The sequence below is a fragment of the Pteropus medius genome, unplaced genomic scaffold (assembly GCF_902729225.1).
Source record: "Pteropus medius unplaced genomic scaffold, Ma_sr-lr_union100, whole genome shotgun sequence".
In the NCBI taxonomy this organism is placed as follows: Eukaryota; Metazoa; Chordata; class Mammalia; order Chiroptera; family Pteropodidae; genus Pteropus; species Pteropus medius.
Window position 1 is genome coordinate 22,778,672 of NW_024347791.1, and position 17,497 is coordinate 22,796,168.

A 17,497-nucleotide genomic window follows, 5' to 3' on the forward strand; every position below is an offset into this window, starting at 1 on the left:
AATCATTTTCTTAGCTGCATTATCTGAGTTTATCTTCAATAAAAATTCCAAGATGTTGTTTTTTTCTCCTTTCTTCCTCTCCACCTGCTGTTAAACCAGGTCTCACCACCTGTAGATTATTTTTATATTTAATTTGAAATTCTTGCTGCTCAATTTGACTTTGTATAATTTAATTCTTTATAGCAGCATACTTGTCAAGTCTTTCTGATTTTTTTAGATATTATTGTGCATATTATAAAAAAAGTGTGACTAAGCTATTAAATTCTATTTAAAAATAATCAAAGACCTCAAAAAAGAACACCCACAGAGTTAATACAATCTTTCAATCAATGTAAATTAAATCTAATTTTTTAATAATGACAAATTCACTGAGTTGTAAGTGCTCTCTTAAACATGGATTTAGCAAAATACTTTTTCCTGTGAAATTACTTGATCTATGAATCTACAGTTTTATATTTAAATATCATCTCTATGAATTGTGAATTATAAATCACTGTTTTGTTTATTCTATCATAGGTTAAATTATTTAACTATCTAACAAACCTAAGTATTTAAATAAATGTAAAAGATGTACAATTTATTCTATAGAAATATACTGATACCATTTGGAAATTGAACTTCCAAGAAACAGTTTTCATATGCTTCTGTTCTTTAAAATGATTTTATTCATTTTTTTTTCTCCCATTTGGAATAGAGGAAATAATAGAATTAGAACTGAATATTACTACCTTTCTTATATGTTCTGTTATATTACACTGCAAAGATTAAGCATATTTCCCTTTCAAATTATTTGTATTATAATGGTATCACAAAAGTATTCATTCTATAAACCATTTCTTTGTCAAAATGTAATTTCTACTAGCAAACTATTATTTTCAACACAGACTTTCGTTGTGTGTATGTGTCTGGAAATTATATAGAACTTCCTATTAGAAAGTTTCTCTTAGCAACTTTGAGGCATGCAGTCAAAAAATTAGCCAATGGTTGTCATCCTAAGTTTATTAAAAGTAGATTTCTAAATTCAGATATAATCATTATTTTTCAGTTCCTATCTTCAGATTGTTTAGTAATAATCTTTGGAGCTCTAACAAGCAATAAAACTTCGCTCATTCCTTCCCACTACTAGAAAATAGACACATCCTCACACGCTGTTAACTTCAGAATGCAATTTTTAAAATCAATCTTTGCTCCAAGAACTTGATGCTATCCAGTTTAAAAGCCAGTGTTTCTTTGTTATATCGAAGAAGGAATGAGTACTTCGTTTCACTGAAAATTATTAATCACTTTCTAATTTTCTCTCAAACATTTAGTCTTATCATAGAATTTTTAACAAACTAATTTAGAACACCTATGTATGCCAAAGTTTTTGTTCATAAAAAAGTGAAAATAATCAAACATACAGAAGAACAAGTAAATTATTTCATATCATTATTGATAATATAAAAAGACTTGAAGAAACAAGGATGAACTTCTAGTTAAATTATTATAGCATTAAGTTTCTTAACTCTAATTCTCTCTACCTTCCTTTAGCATGAAAAGGGATTGATAGTTACTCTACTGGTAATCAAAACATTGTTCCTAAGTGAAAACATAAAACACCCAATTATTTTACTTAATACACATAATAAATAACCGAAAACAGGATTAAATTAACCAAAATTTACATGTGACATTTCTCAAGTTCCTTCAGATATTTTTCTTCCAAAGTGTTCAATATAAACTTACATTCAATTAAATAATGCTGTCGATAATTTTTAATTTTTTAATGGAAACTAATTAGCTAATGGCAATATGTAATAAATACTACAGGTAAATTTTGCTTATTCCATCATGATGGGAAAACTGTGTAGTATGCTTATTCTTTCATCAAGTAGCTGTAGCATGTGACATCCTAGGAGTGACAATTCTAGCAACACCATATGTTTTAACCATCTGGATGATGGTGGCCCTTGTAAGTGAAGCATACTTTTTCTTAATTTCTAAGCAGGAACATACAGGCTTTGTGAAGTAATTACCATTAATTCAAATCAAATTTACTGACATGTTGGTAAGAAGAATTATGTGATGTTATTGTGTGTCTTTATATAGTAATAAAAAAATAAATTAACAAAGCAGTTTCATGTACCATGTTTAATAAATGACATTAGAATTTGAGGTTCACAAATTCCAGTTTTATTTAGTTTATTTTGGTAATTTAAAATTTCTTAAATATTATTTGAGGACTTGCTAGATTTTGATAAAATCATTGAAGCAACTGAAAATTATTAAATTTTTAACATATTTGGCACAAAATTTTATAATTAAATTGTTAATATTTTTCAAGCATTTTCTTCATGGCCTGATAGTTACTTGTACACTGTCAGAGTTTATTGTTTTAAATAATAGGGTTTTTTTTTATTGTATTAGAGAATAAAATTATACTTATGCAAAATATGTTTATGTAAGGAAGAAAAACATTTTGGTATGGAATAAACTTCACATATCTACGTGTCAATGTCATAACATCAAAATTGGATTTTTCATTAAATATTTAAAATAAATATTTTCTTTAAAATCATGGATCTTGTCACATAATAGAAACATTTCCAGTCAAATCAGTTAATTAATGTGTCTTTAAGCCAGTTAAAGTGCTGTCATTACCGTAGTTTCTGTATGGCTGCTGATACATAACTAATATGAATTTGAATGACTGAAAGATATTACCTGTCAAATAAATCTGCCAGAAACAAAGAAAAAAAAAAGTCCCACTTCAACAAAGTAGCTCAGATCTTGACTAGGCCGAAGGGGCAAATATCAATTTAAAGCAAGTAATCTGAATTTCAACTTAAAAAGTAGAGAATTGTATTTTATAAATAGTAAAAGGATAAAATAAAAATGATTAAAGATACAAAAATAATGTACAAAGGATTGAGAGACTTGTATACAATGTATGATGTCTGAATTTAGGATTATTTATTTGGAGTCTGATCACACTGACATATTTTAAACTATTTAGGATGATATGAGGGCAAATATTCATTAAATGAGGATGAGAGAATTAGCACACATGCATATCAGTACAATATTTGGAAAGGCAAAGCAAGTCTGTATGGTTGTATTGGACACCTTAAGAACATTGTGTAAAGCTGAACCCATCCGTATCTGCTCCTTGATATCATGCTGATTTTACATTTTCTTTTTTTGTAGACATTGATAATTTGAACACAGGTGTAAAACTCTGCCCAGCATAGTCAAGAGATAATTTCTATTGCAACATGAAATGGTGACAGTAAGATAGCCTGACAGTATCTATTTGTGGCATAAATTAAAATACGTGAAGCTGTCTCTGGCATGGAAGGCATATTTTATATTATATATATGTCGAAAATGTAACGTCGATATTGTAATGTGTCACCTATCAGTTTTCACATGTCTATTCAGGGTAAAATAATTATGAATAACCTCACAGAAGTGAATATTTTGAACCAGCTCCAACATATATAGTCTTAGCTTAATTTTCATCTTGAGCTTTTTTTTCCTTCAATGGTCGTAACTAGAAAAACTATCTGGCTACTGCTTTAGCAAATGTAAATTCATATTAATATCCATGTGATATTGTAATACTACACAGTTTGAAATGTTGGTGAAATGCAAGGCCTAATGTAAAATAAAATTGTGAGATTCCTTGTTAGAAAGGCAGGAGAAGATTGCTGTTAAAGGTAATAAATATAAAGCTTTTTCCATTCTTCTGTGATTTGTCTCTCAAATTGTCATTGTGATTTTTATTTGCTTTTTAATATCAATTTAGATAAATAAAGATAAAATTTTAATCATTAGCATGAGTTTAACCATCATCTTTATATTGTGTAATGGCAGTTTTAAAATCTCTGAAATTACACAATTTGTATTTTATAGCTCATACATACATATGTATTTTGTATGAACAAGGGAAACACTGAAGAAATCTAACTCAGCTGCTTTTATTTCACTTCTCAATAAGTGCACATTCTGCCCACACTCTTTACCTTTGGTTCACTGATAGGTAAGGAAGAACTGAAGAAAACAGAAACTATGTGTTGCCTTATCTTTCCCTTTCCTTCTATGTCATCATTTTAAGTATAAATATTTGGCTAATACAGAGGAGTGAAGTGAATGAGAAAGGATCTAATAGGACTCTCTGTGCTTTGCTTTTAGAACACCGTGGCTTTTTTAAGTCTTCGAAGCAAGTTCTGGTCCGAAACGAAAGTGCTTACTTGGATACAGATGAGACACAATTATTTTGACTTGTTTTGAATCTCACAAACTCCCATGCATCCTGGGTCCTCTGAAGTTCTGTATTCATGGGACATGGTAAACTATACATGTAAATAGAATGAGAAGGAATGGTGGATATATATATTGCATGTATCTCCTCTGATCATGTATATGATTTATTATTACATCAGTCTTCACTTATAAAACACAAGTTCAAATTATTCAATTATTAATAATTAAATAAAGGTGACTCTAGAGTATTACAGCAAGCTGTAGGGCCCTTCTGAATGCAAAGCCCTGTGTGACAACTTAGGTCACAAACCCATGAAGTTGGCCCTGCTCAAATGCCAATTCTTTTTTTGGGTTCAATAGAAATATTTTCCCTCAGATTTTGGTGTCTTTAGAATAATAAATTCATGGTTATCAATGAACTTTCGAAGTTAGAATAACTCAGTGCATCTAGATCCTTTAAAAATTCTTTGTCAAAATGTTTGATCACTGCCGACCATAATTCTTTAAGTGAGAATTCCATAGATACTCTTTTTTAAAAGTCTACATAATACATGTTGTTTTGATGGATTTTTTTTCTTTTTTTTGTAGAATTGAAATATTCTGTTTCATCATATATATTCTGTTGCATGCATATATACAGGCAAAAAGCAAAATTATTTAAAGTGAATATTAACACATTTTTAATTTTTTATCATTTAAAAAATTAGAATCAACAGGATTTAACTAAAAGGAGTCTTTGATAAGTAAAGAAATAAATTAAGAGAATGTAAATTCATTTGAATAGAATAAGCATAGCAAACAATGTCAACAATTTAACTCATCAGTTGTTCCATCAAACACAAGGAGATGTGAGTGCTTTAAATCTTTAGTTAAAGAAGAATGCTGGCTGTTCCCCAAGGTTCAATTGAATGATGAATGTGCAGATTTCTATTTGCAACCACATCCCAAATGCTGATGTATATCAACTAACAAGTAAAACATATGTTATCCAAGTTGCCTGTGGAGCCAAGAACATATGGGCTGGATGTGTTGTGTGAGAGAAAAAAAGCACCTAGGCTGTGATCTAACAAAGTGGATTCTCATTGACCAAACCTATTTTATAGTAGGACAAAAAATGATTTAAAAGGAAAAAAATGAAGGAAGGTTGGAACTGAAAAAGGTGTTTAGCTGTGGTCAAAAAGAAAGAATTGATATACTGTGCAAAATCTATAGTGTCAGGAGTTGCACAAGGGACTTTATATAAAATCAATATTAAGTGTTTCTAAAATATTAAATAAGTGATAATCTATTGTTCATTACAAAACATATTTTCCTGCTAAACAGTCTAGTACAAAAAAAGTAATCATAATTATCAAAATTCCTGTCTATAACTGTCTCATCCTGCAGAATTTACCTATGTGAATTATCCACATATACTTCAAAGCTAACTTATGCTTTGAAGAAAAATAAACTTGACATATTGTATCTTTTTCGAAAATCTAAAAGGTATGAACATTATTCATACCCACAGACATATATTTCCCAGAAAACTAGCAGAATACAATTAAAAGAGATACTATTATTCATTTCCAGCATTTTCACACATTAAAATACAAATAAATTAGGGATCAAAGGAAGAAAACTGTTCATTTATCTATACTGTTTATCTTTGATGTAATCAATTGCCTTGATCAACCATTTCTATATCACTTTCTGTCTTATGTGTCCACATTTCTATAGTTTGCAAGAATCTCTATGCTCTCTCTCACACTTCCAGTGAGCCACCTCCATCTCAGGCCGGCACAAAACAAGGAACTCTCTCTGAGTCTTGGCAAACCATCTTTAAGCACTGGGGTTTGTTTTTTCTTTTTCTGAAACTACAAGATTAAAGAATTGTCTTTCAGCTAAGTAATTGGGACATTATTGACCTCAGTTCTAAAAAGAGCCTATAAGGAACAATTTCATCATTTTTCATATACCCTGCACCCCTCACCAAAGGCATCAAGTCTCCCAGGTTATCATCAGCCACATTTATTTCTATAATGCCCTAAAACAGCTCTGAAATGGCATTTTCCTACCTTTTCCTGTCCTCATGCTTCCAAATATAGTCTTGTCTAGAGATCAGGATCTATCACCAGCAAACTCCCTGTATCCCCATTCTGCCTCCTCAGTATTATGGTCACTTTGCTGCACTGCTGAAAACCTGTGGGTCTGCTGCTAATATGGACAAGTAAGCTCCTACTGCACCCTAACCTCTTTTTCCCACAGATAACAACCAACAATATGGAAAATACCAGGAAATCACTCACCTGAATTCACTAAAGACAAGATAAAACATGGAGAACAAATTCTGGAAGAGAAAGGAACCAGAGGAAAAAGGAACAGTACAGAGAGAATGAGTTACTCGTTTTTAAGTCATCAACCTGGGGATAGATAGGATGAAGTCAAAGCTACTAGCACATCTAAAACTAATTAAAAAAAAAAAAACAAAACAGTCTTGTGGCCAGATGAACCAGGACACTAACGTATAAGTAACCACAGTCCCCAAAATGTGAGTAGGTGTCTTAGAAAGGAGAATAGCTTGTGCGGGGCATCCCAGATACTATGTATAAATTCTACCTAATTATCTGGATGACTACAGAAACGTGCATTCAAAAGGCAGACTGAGATTTGATAAACTCAACTGAGGAAATGATGTGTAAAAAGGATAAAATAGTTTTAACTACCAGCAATGGCTGAAATTGAGAAGTGTATGTCTAAATAATATTCGTTCAACTTTTCTGAAATAAATTGTCAGTATGTAGGCAATTTTGAATGTGCACATATTATTTTTGTTTTTCATATATACATATAATGTTACTCACTAATAGGTTTTAAATTATTTTCTGTGGTTGATAAGTTTAGATAGTATATTTGCAAGTGACTTTTATCATTTTAGTCCATAAATCATAAATCTACTATGTTCAAAATATAGTCCTATACGTTTTAAATGATAAAAAATATTAAATTTCCATAAGATGCATACTTCTTCTCAATAAATTAAGGTATACATCTATAGAAAAAAAATTAACATCTAAATAGCCAAACTGGCTATTAACTTCTATCTAGCCAAAATGGCTATTTAATACCATTATGCATAGTTGTAAAGATAAAATCAAAAAAGTTCCATATCGGAGGGAATGTGAGAGAAGCTCATAAATGTATTGAGATTGATATAATTAATTTTATATTAATGATGTGTACCATCCTTCCAAACTATTTTAAAAGAATGTGTTAGGCAAGCAAACACTATAAAGTCATTCAATACTTATATAGATAATTCTGGAATTATATAACAATGAAGATATAGGATATGCATACAGGCTACACACATATATAAATTATCCATAAACACACCAACATATTTGCATATTCCTGGTTCTATAAAAATTTGTTAAAAATCTAAAAAGAGTGTTGTTACTTCTTACTTCTAATTAGTCCATATTGTAGCTTTTATAAACGTAATGTACTTAGTTTCTTAGGATAAAGTTTAGTAAACCATCCAAGAATTGATGTTATCCTATAAACTCACTGAGAGGACCTCCCTTACTTTTGTAACAAAGATTCTTATGTCAAATGTGAGAAAACTTGATAATGAACATCAATTATGGAAAACTACCCAAAAGTTTTATTTCATATGGCACATCATATACAAGGTATTGCATGTTAAAGAAAAGATTGATGAAATAAAAAATAAGGAAAAAGAAAGGATAAAAAAAGAAGAAACAGAGAAAGGAGAGAACAGAGGGAGAGAGAAAGAAAAAGTGGGAGGCAGTAAAAGTAGGGAGTGAAAGACTAAATATTGCTATTTACTTATTGATATTGAGTTAATGCTAATCTACTTCCAAAAGTAATAGCCTATAAGTTTTTTTTTAAAAAAATCATTTTTCCTGTTCTGTGTATTTTAAATGAGAATTTATAGTAGATACAGAGTAAAGCAGGAACACCATTCAAGTGGCAAGCCAGTTAATCATCATTTGTTTCTTTTGATTTCACAATTAATTTGAACGCCTGAGAAAGCAAGCAATTGTTTTTTGTCAGCCAGATTTGAGCTCAAAAGAGATTATACAGTCTCCCTAACTTCTGAAAAAGCATTAAATTTGTTTTCCTAAGGTTTGCGGTGAGCCGAATGCAAGTTAAACTGAAGCCAAATACAATTTAAATGACAGTTCAAAGTGCGAGCTACAAGCAGTATGTTGCCTAAATAAATCAGTAACCTTATAATCAGGCACTACTCATACTTTTCAGAGGCCAAATATCATTACTTCACAATTGGTATGATTTTCCTCTCCAGTAAAATTTACAATTTTTTTCAAGTGCAGATTTGTAAGAGCACTTAGACAGCTTTCAAAGCTATTTTTCACCATATAATCTTCTTGATTGAGGGTTACCTTTAGCTCTTTCAAACTCTGAATCTTGAAAGAGTCATTAGGAAGGTGTTGAAAGCTTTTAAAATTCAATTTGTCAAAATAACACACTAATAATTTTTCATTTTGCAATGTCCACCCAAACTTTAGAAATGTGATGGAAAATTTACTCTGAGTATAGGTAATGTGAATTTATCATGCATGGTCTTGGAAGCCTATTGGTTTAAAGAATTCTGCCTCCAACTGTAAAATAGAGCTAGAAGGAAGGTGAAGAAAACTTAACAGCTTCTGAGCATGTGCTGTCAGCAATTTTGCTGAGGATTTTTCATATGATATTTTATTTAATTCCAGCAAAGTTTCTTCATGATATGTGTCAATACCAACTGCACCCCTATTTTATTAGCAGAGATTGGTATTGTTAAACCTGTATCTGCCCAATTTCCAAATCCAAATACTTTGTATACTTTGTATCATAACAAGCTACTTCTAGGAAAGAATGCCATTCTGAATGTCTTGTTTTTCTGCTTGTATTGGTTTAAACTTTTATATCTTGAAAATACTATATCTCAAATAAATCATATTAATTTAATATCAATTAAGGAAACACAGAATAAATTAGAGAGAATATAAAAGGCTAGAGATCAGTCCTATGTCATGACATAGAATTTACTATATATTACAAAAACAAAACTTTTATAACAGAAAGTAAAACAAGCCATTTAGGTTTTAACAATATCTTAAGATCCCCGAATAGTTATTTGCCTTTCTGTTCTGTTATTTAATTTGGCATATTCCAATTAAAATTTTTATCTCTGTAAATGATAGCTTGGTAAAGGATTTAAAATAATGTTGAGAAATTTCAGAATTCCTGACTGTTAGAGATATAAGTACTAAACATATCTAAGTAGAAGCACAAGAAAACTGTTATTAAAAGTGATGAATGGTTCAAAGTCTGTTGTTTACTATTCTTAAGTATTTTGCTGGGTGAAATTAGATACTATGCCTTTAACTGTGGTTGGCATAAATGAATACCACCAGAAATTCAATTTGCTAAAGATCATTAATGTTTCAAATCATCATTTATTTCAAAAATGTGATAGTAGTGAAATAAGATTCTAAATTTATTTTTTAGCTGTACTTGAACTTCCAATTAAAGATTAATTAATTAATTCATTTTTTTATTCATTCAACGATTTCAAACCTGAAATTGAGCCACAAAATGTTATATGTACTGGACGTTCCACATGAAAGCCATCTGTTCTCAAGAAGAGTATGGTCAGTGGGAAACAATGCAATTGATAAGGAAAAAATATTAATTTCTACAGAGTTGATAAATAATTATGGATGTATCTCAGAAGGAATTTGATTTTTAACTTCTATGGTAACTCAATTATTTCAAACTTTCTCGTAAATTTTGTTTGACAGTACTTTTGTCATCTTCTTCGAGATTTCCTTAAAATCGCCAGAGGCCCTACTAAATTTTGAGATTAAGAATTAAAACATGAAACTAGAAATAATCTAGTTTTATATCTGACCAATAGGGAGATACTTAAATATTTTTGTTGGGATTGTGCAATTCAATGCAGTCAACATAAGTACTGAATATATTTCGAGTCAATTATGAAAAAAATTTTATCGTATTTTAAATTCGACAAGTCATTAAATATTTACAGCAATAATAATGGTCTCTATTATTGAGTATCTGACATAGGTCTGTGTGTCAGGCACTCTGCTAGGATCCTTATGTGCACTCACACATACACATGAGGTCAAATAAACACACACATATGAGAGAATGACTATCACAGCAATACTAGAAATTAGAAATTGTTATCCCTATTTCAATGATGAGAATATTGATGTTTGGAGGATTAAATAATCTTTCTAAAATAATAAAGCTCTACAGTTGTTGAACTAGGATTTGAACTCAAGGTTTGAGAAAAAAGACACATTTTTCTTTCCATTACATTATGCCACTGATCTTTTTTAATATTATAATTTATGCCACAACCAACATAATTTGAATTTATGTTTTGTCTTTCGATTTATATTTCTATCCCTGACCTATTTCTTTGGCTCTAAATTCATATATTTGACTACTTTACACTAAAAAATTTCTACCTGGAAAGCTAATAGGAATCACAGACTTAATAAGTCCAAATCCAGTCTCAATCTAAGTCTTCTCTGCCTCCACCCCATTCTTTACTCTTACCCGAGTCTTCCCCAACTCAGTATGAACTGAATTCTTATAATTGCTCAGGCCAAAATCTGTGAAATCATCTCTGAACTCCCTCTCTCATACCTCATGTTAATTCTAAATCAAACTCTTTCAGATCCCTCTTTAAAAATCTGTCTTGAATCTGACAACTTCTCTTTATCTCTATCCTTGACCTAAATCCAATCAGTATGATCTTCATCCAGGCCACTGCAAAAGCCCTTGATTTATCTCTCTGCTGTATTACCCTGAGGTCTCTACTTAGTACTCAACTGCTGGCCCTCTCCTGACTATTCACTCTGCTCCTTTCTCACTGGTCACCCAGTTTTCCTTGCTCACAGCAAACACGTACAAGCAAGTTTTCTCTGCTGTCTTCCTAGAGTACTCATCTCTCTAATATATAGATGGCTGCTCCCTTACTTTTTTCTGACCTCTGTTGAAAAATTACTATATTATATAGACCTTATTTATAAAATGGCATTATTCTATATTAAAATGTTAAGAAAGCATGAATTATTTTTAAAAAGTATAATTATTCTATGACTAACTACTCTGGAGGATCAGGACAATTTTTCTTGCAAGATTTCATTTCACTTTTTTTGTTGTTGTCGTTCTTTTCCTTTTCCTCTACAAGCCCCAAGACACTTCTGAGGACACTAGAGATGTTTCTTCACTCAGATTCCTAGGTATCCCTGATGCTAAATAGGAAAATCATATCAATTGCAAGATGGGAGGGACAGTGTATTGTATCTACATGAAAATGTAAGAGAGAGCATTCTGATGATTTTTATTTTTTTGGTTAAGATTTTCATTCATTAATTCCTGAATCATAGAAACTTAGTACTGGGAATTTTTTCTTCTATTTTTTTTTTTTATTGGGATGACGTTGGTTAATAAAATTATATAAATTCCAAGCATACAATTCTATAATACATCATCTGTGTATTTCATTCTGTGTTTACCATCCAAAGTCAAAATCTCCATCTATTACCATATTTTGACCTTAGAGATGCCTCCTATAACAGTGCTTTGACTGATAGAATGTAAGAATAGATATCTGGTAGACAGATCTTGTGTCATTGGAAGAGTTACTAAAGGATCCCAAAGCATTCAAAATTTATTTGGACTATCCTTGAATTATCATGTCGGTTGAGGATGATTTCTGCAGTTAGAATTACACTATATTTTAATATAATTTACTTAATTCATAATTCAATTTTAGGAAAATTTTACCCTGAATGAAAAGTCATTGCTGCTATCATCTCTGACCTTCAAAATGTATAGAAAACACATGTTACTCTCACAGGCCACAAATATATTTCAGTTGACCTTTTAGCAGCTATGCACTCATTTATTATCTAAGAAGTGTTTTCAAGTAAGTAAAAAGTGAGATGTTTACTAAACTGAGGAACTTACTATAATCTGCTTAGCATATAATCACCATTTTTATATTCCCATCTTATATGATTTTAAAATATTTTAATAACTTAAATTTTCCTTAAAAATATGTTTCAATATTTGTTGCACATTTTGGCATCATTTTGCTAGAATAAAATGATAGTTAGTTGAAATTATTTTATCTGAACAGCTCAGATCTACTATCTATTTGTTTCACGAGGAGACTTTGGGGACTAAATTTTGGTATGACCATGTAATATATTTCACCAGTTAAGCTTTGATTTTGGAACTCTTTGAATATTATGTTATACTATTACTTTTTAAACTTAAAGCTATATGCTACGATGTCATATTAGCCATTTTGTTTAATTACAATATTTAATTCAAATTTCAGAAAAATGTTCTTTAAAAGGAAGAAAATTAGCTTGTGTCATTGTCTCTCAAAGCATGCCTATAGATTACTTGAATTATTTTTAGAAGGTTTTTTTTTTTTTCAAAAGGAAAGAATTATGAGCTCACACAAGCCTATTAACTTTGGATGTGTGGAGCATGGGTTGGGAATCTGAATTTTATTACGATCTTCAGAAGATTACTATGTTTGCTAAAACTTCAATACTATTATGTTGGGCAATGAATTTTTAATTTAATATTAAGATGTTAAATAAAATATACAAGACTATATAATAACTTATTTAATGTTAAATATATATCGTAAAATAAGGATGAAATATTTTTATATATACTAAGACTGCTACTATAAAAAGTAAAGGTTTATGTTAGTGAATTTATAAAGCAAAGTGTGTTTTTTGCTCAATACTGCTGATCTTGAAAAATTAATTCCATTTTAACACAAGTTGAAAGAATTCTAAATAACAACTCCCAATCATTTTGAAATTAACAGAAACTCTCAATATTCACAATGTTGGTCATTTTCAGTTTTCCACTGAGAGTTCCAAATACCATATGCTATGTACCACTTAAGTCCATGTTCAAACTTTTCCTGACCAAAAATCAAATTCCCAAATAAAACTAATCTACATTTTTTTTATGCTTAGCATTACAAATTTTAATTGGAATCAAAGGATCTTGCTTTAAACCATATATAGACACCACAAATACTGCACACATTTAATTCATATATGTATATATATTTAAGAAAGAACACCATACAGTTGTAGACTCTCTATCTAAGCCTTACTGTCTTTCAACCTATGGAAGTGGTAAGAAAGAAGTATCAGAAATAATTTTACATGTTCTCAATCTATAAATTAATCATTGTATGAACATCGAGCACTTACTATGTATCAGATATTATAGAAGAGAGTCAACTAAAATTGGTCAACAACAAATTATCAAGGAAAGATTTCTTTATTTTAGTAATAATTACAAAAAGTATGCTATCATTTATATTGGCATAGTACTTTATTAAAACATAGCTTATAGCATCTATTTTCAAGGTAGATAGTAAGGGAAATAAGATTAATGAACCTAATGCAACCAGGTATTTATAAGTCCATATCAGATAAGTCATAGGAAAAACATTAACCTTTTTTTTACAATGCCCTCATTAAATGGTCATAACTGTGAAAATGATAAATAATTAGCAGTAAGTATAGTGGTGGTATAAAATATGTAAAAAGACTTGGAAAAGAACAGTATTTAATTCGGAGTTATAATGAAAATAAAATGTATGAGTGTCAAGATACAGAGTTAAAAAATAAATGCATTTTTATTCCACCAAAAGTTCTGCATACCTATCAGAATATGACATTTTCTAATTACTACCAACATACTATAAATTTATACAGAGTGGATAGATAGATATGATAAATGGATTATTAATGGAATTCAAACTAAAACATTTTTTTTTTATGTTTAAGGTCTATATTTCTTTTCTTATTTATTTATTTATTTATTTATTTATTTATTTATTTAGGCGAGGCAACTCTTGGTTGACCTCACAGATTGCAAGGACCTTGTCAGTTTACAATCCCTTATTTTTGTAATTTATTTTTTATGCCTACAGCACCTGGTCCTCCTAGGTAGTCTCTCGTCTGAGTACTAACCAGGCCCGACCCTGCTTAGCTACCGAGATCAGACAGGATTGGGCTTGTTCAGAGTGGCATGGCCATAGATAGTCTATATTAAAGAGAAGAAGTGTGGGGAGAAAAAAATAGAAGGAAAAAGACAACCACCAGGTGTAAAATGCAAGGTCTAGTTCTAGATGCACTATTGATCAGCATCATGACCTTGAAAAGATAATTTAACTTCTTTGGATCTCAGTTTCTTTATATGTAAAATGAAGGCTTAGGCACAGAACAACTACAAGGCCAAATTTAAGAAGTAGAATGATTTTAATTAGGTTAAATTTATATGAATGTGTACATTATATAAAGTTTGCATTGTCAAATATCTTAATTTTAATATTTTATATTTAAAAATATTATGCTTTTTTAGGAAACATTGCAAATTTTTTCATATATTTCTCACTGATAAAAGATACAAACTTTATTAAGCTAATGAGGAGTTTTCACAAATTTTTGAAATTTGTGTCATATCCCAGTGTTAATATTGATTCTAACATCAAGATGTAATGGTTTTGCTAGATATGTAATCCATCAGTTGCTTAAAATCACAAAATATTTTAATTTGCATTATAATTGGACTATGACATATTTATATATAGCTTTTTATTTTTCCTAGATATTAAAATTGATATATTATATCCTTGAATTATTATATCCTTGAATTTTTTTGCCCATACTCTTAATCATACTATCTCTTAAATTCAATTGACTTTAGTAATAGAGCCCCCCTCATCATAGTCCATTGTTATTCTGTTCAAACTGAGCTGGTTGCTTTCTAGGACTCATGAAATCTGGGTTCATTATCCAAGGAATAGTCTCTATGTCTCCTAGAAAGTATGTCATAAAGTTCACGTCTTCTTTTTTTTCTATTTACTTCTCTGTCATCATGATCCTCCTTATATTATACCTTCAAATTACTTCTTAAGAAAGGTCTATTGATTATTGGTCATCCATTACTATCCTGGAGGAGAAAGTTCCACTCTTACCTAGATTTGAAATCTTCCCCATCCTTGGTTTATAGTTCTATCTTCATGCCTATACTTCACTAAAACTAATTGATAAATATATTAGAGATAAATGTAGTATTTTCCTGTTCGACAATTGTATCAGTTATCTAATAAAACAGTAAAAATTTGTTGTCTTAACAAACAATAATTTTATTTCTTAGGATACTTCGAGGCAGGAATTTGTGCAGTTCTAAGAAGAGATAGCTAAAACATCTCTGTTGCATATAGTGTCTAATTGGGCCTGGGAAATTTCAAAAGGCTTAATTCATATAACTGAGGCCTTTACTAGAAATAGTTATAGTAAAATATAACTATTTTACTAATGTATTGCCAAAAAATTTGCTCTATAATACTATTTATTTTAAAATATAAGTTGTACTATGCCAGGTGATTTTATCTTGTTTATTATGATCTTTAATATTTAATTTTATTTTTATGTGCCCCTTCATCTTAGCTGTGGCAATAAGGAGCAAAATAAATACAATCAATTAGAACATTAAAAATATTAGCAAAATTACCTTTCCAATGCCCAGAATCTAAGGACTGAGAAAATGTGCAAACATCGTGGTATTTTAATTTACTCTATTCCCACTTCCTCTTCTGTAATAACATTGAAAACCAGCAGCTTTGCAACTATGGTAACAATGAAAATAAGCAATGTAACCAGCTACTGGAGGAGGTAGAATAAATTAGGAAATTTCCAAAAAAAACCTAGTCCCCAGAAAATTGTGACAATTTTACCTATCTGGAAATTCCCAGGAAGAGCCCCATTCACCAGGTTTGTCTTTATGTGGTCTTACTCAATGCTCACTCAGTAAGAAAAACCATATCCTAAGAGCATTTGCTAAAAATAATCAACAATTTTTAACATCACAAATTTCTGGGCTACTAATAACAGTTGAGACAAACAAACAAACAAACAAACAAACAAAGGCAAAAAATGTAAAAGAAAAATCTGAAAAGTAAGATAACCAAAGGGGCTTATAATTGTGCATATCTAGATTGCCGCATTTAATTGAAAAAGAGACCTGAGTAAACTCTAATCTGTAACCTCTAGCTGATATTTATGTACTGCACAAAGAAATAAAGTCTAAAATAGAATTGAAAACTGCAGAATTGTTGAGGCTGGAAGATTTATTAGTACATGGTTATACAGAAAATCTTTGTATAACCATTGGCTGACAAATAAATGGACTATACTGACTCTAGTGGTCCAACAAGACAAAAAAGTACAAAATACAGACTTTGAATAATGAAACAGTTAAGTAAGTTACAAAATAAATACTATCACCACACCAAAGACAAGAGCAAATAACACTAAGAATAAACCTTACAAGAAACGATATTCTGACTTCCAGTGTCTGCATTGTACTGTTTATCACATTCAATTTTGACTAAACATATGAAATATACAAATAAACAAGAAAGTATGACCCATTCACAGGAAAAATAGCAATCAATAGAAACTGCTCCTCAGATAGTCAGGTGTTTGTTTGTCTTACTAGGAAAAGATTTTAAGTCAGTTACATAAATATATTTAAAGATCTAAAGAAATCATGTCTGAAAGTCTAAAAAAGGTATGAATATACTGCCTTTCAATTAAAGATATTAATCTTGAAATGGATATTATTTTTAAAATTCAAATAGATATTACATCATTGAAAATAACTAAAATGAAAAATTTACTGAAAGTGCTAAATAGGTTAATTGAGATTATACAATCAGAGTAATAGAAAGAAAAAAGAATGAAGAAAAATAAACACAAACTTAAAAATCTGTAGAGTACCATCAAATCTACCAACATATGCATAATAGGAGTCAAAATTGAAAGAGAAAGAGGCAGAAAGAATATTTAAGAAATGTAAAAGTTAAAACTTCTCAAATTTGATGAAAAGCATTAAACTACACATGCAGAAACATAAACTCAAAGTAATATAAACTTAAAGAGATTCATAACCTGACACATCATGGTCAAATGTCAAAAACCAAAGACATAAGGAGAATCCGGAAAGTAGCCAAGTAGTCTCATCACATGCAAGTCATCCTCAATAAGAATAACAGCTAGTTTCAAACCTGAAAACATGGAGCCCAGAGAGCAGTGGAATGACATAGTCAAAGTGTTGAATAAAAACAAAACAACACTAAAACACCTACAAAGCC

At 30.1% G+C, this 17,497-nt stretch overlaps 1 pseudogene; it reads right to left on the reverse strand.

Annotated features, from left to right (window-relative positions):
* Positions 1-14,260: 14,260 nt before the first annotated feature.
* On the reverse strand, positions 14,261-14,379 carry LOC120615279 (uncharacterized; annotated as a pseudogene).
* Between the last annotated feature and the right edge of the window lie 3,118 nt (positions 14,380-17,497).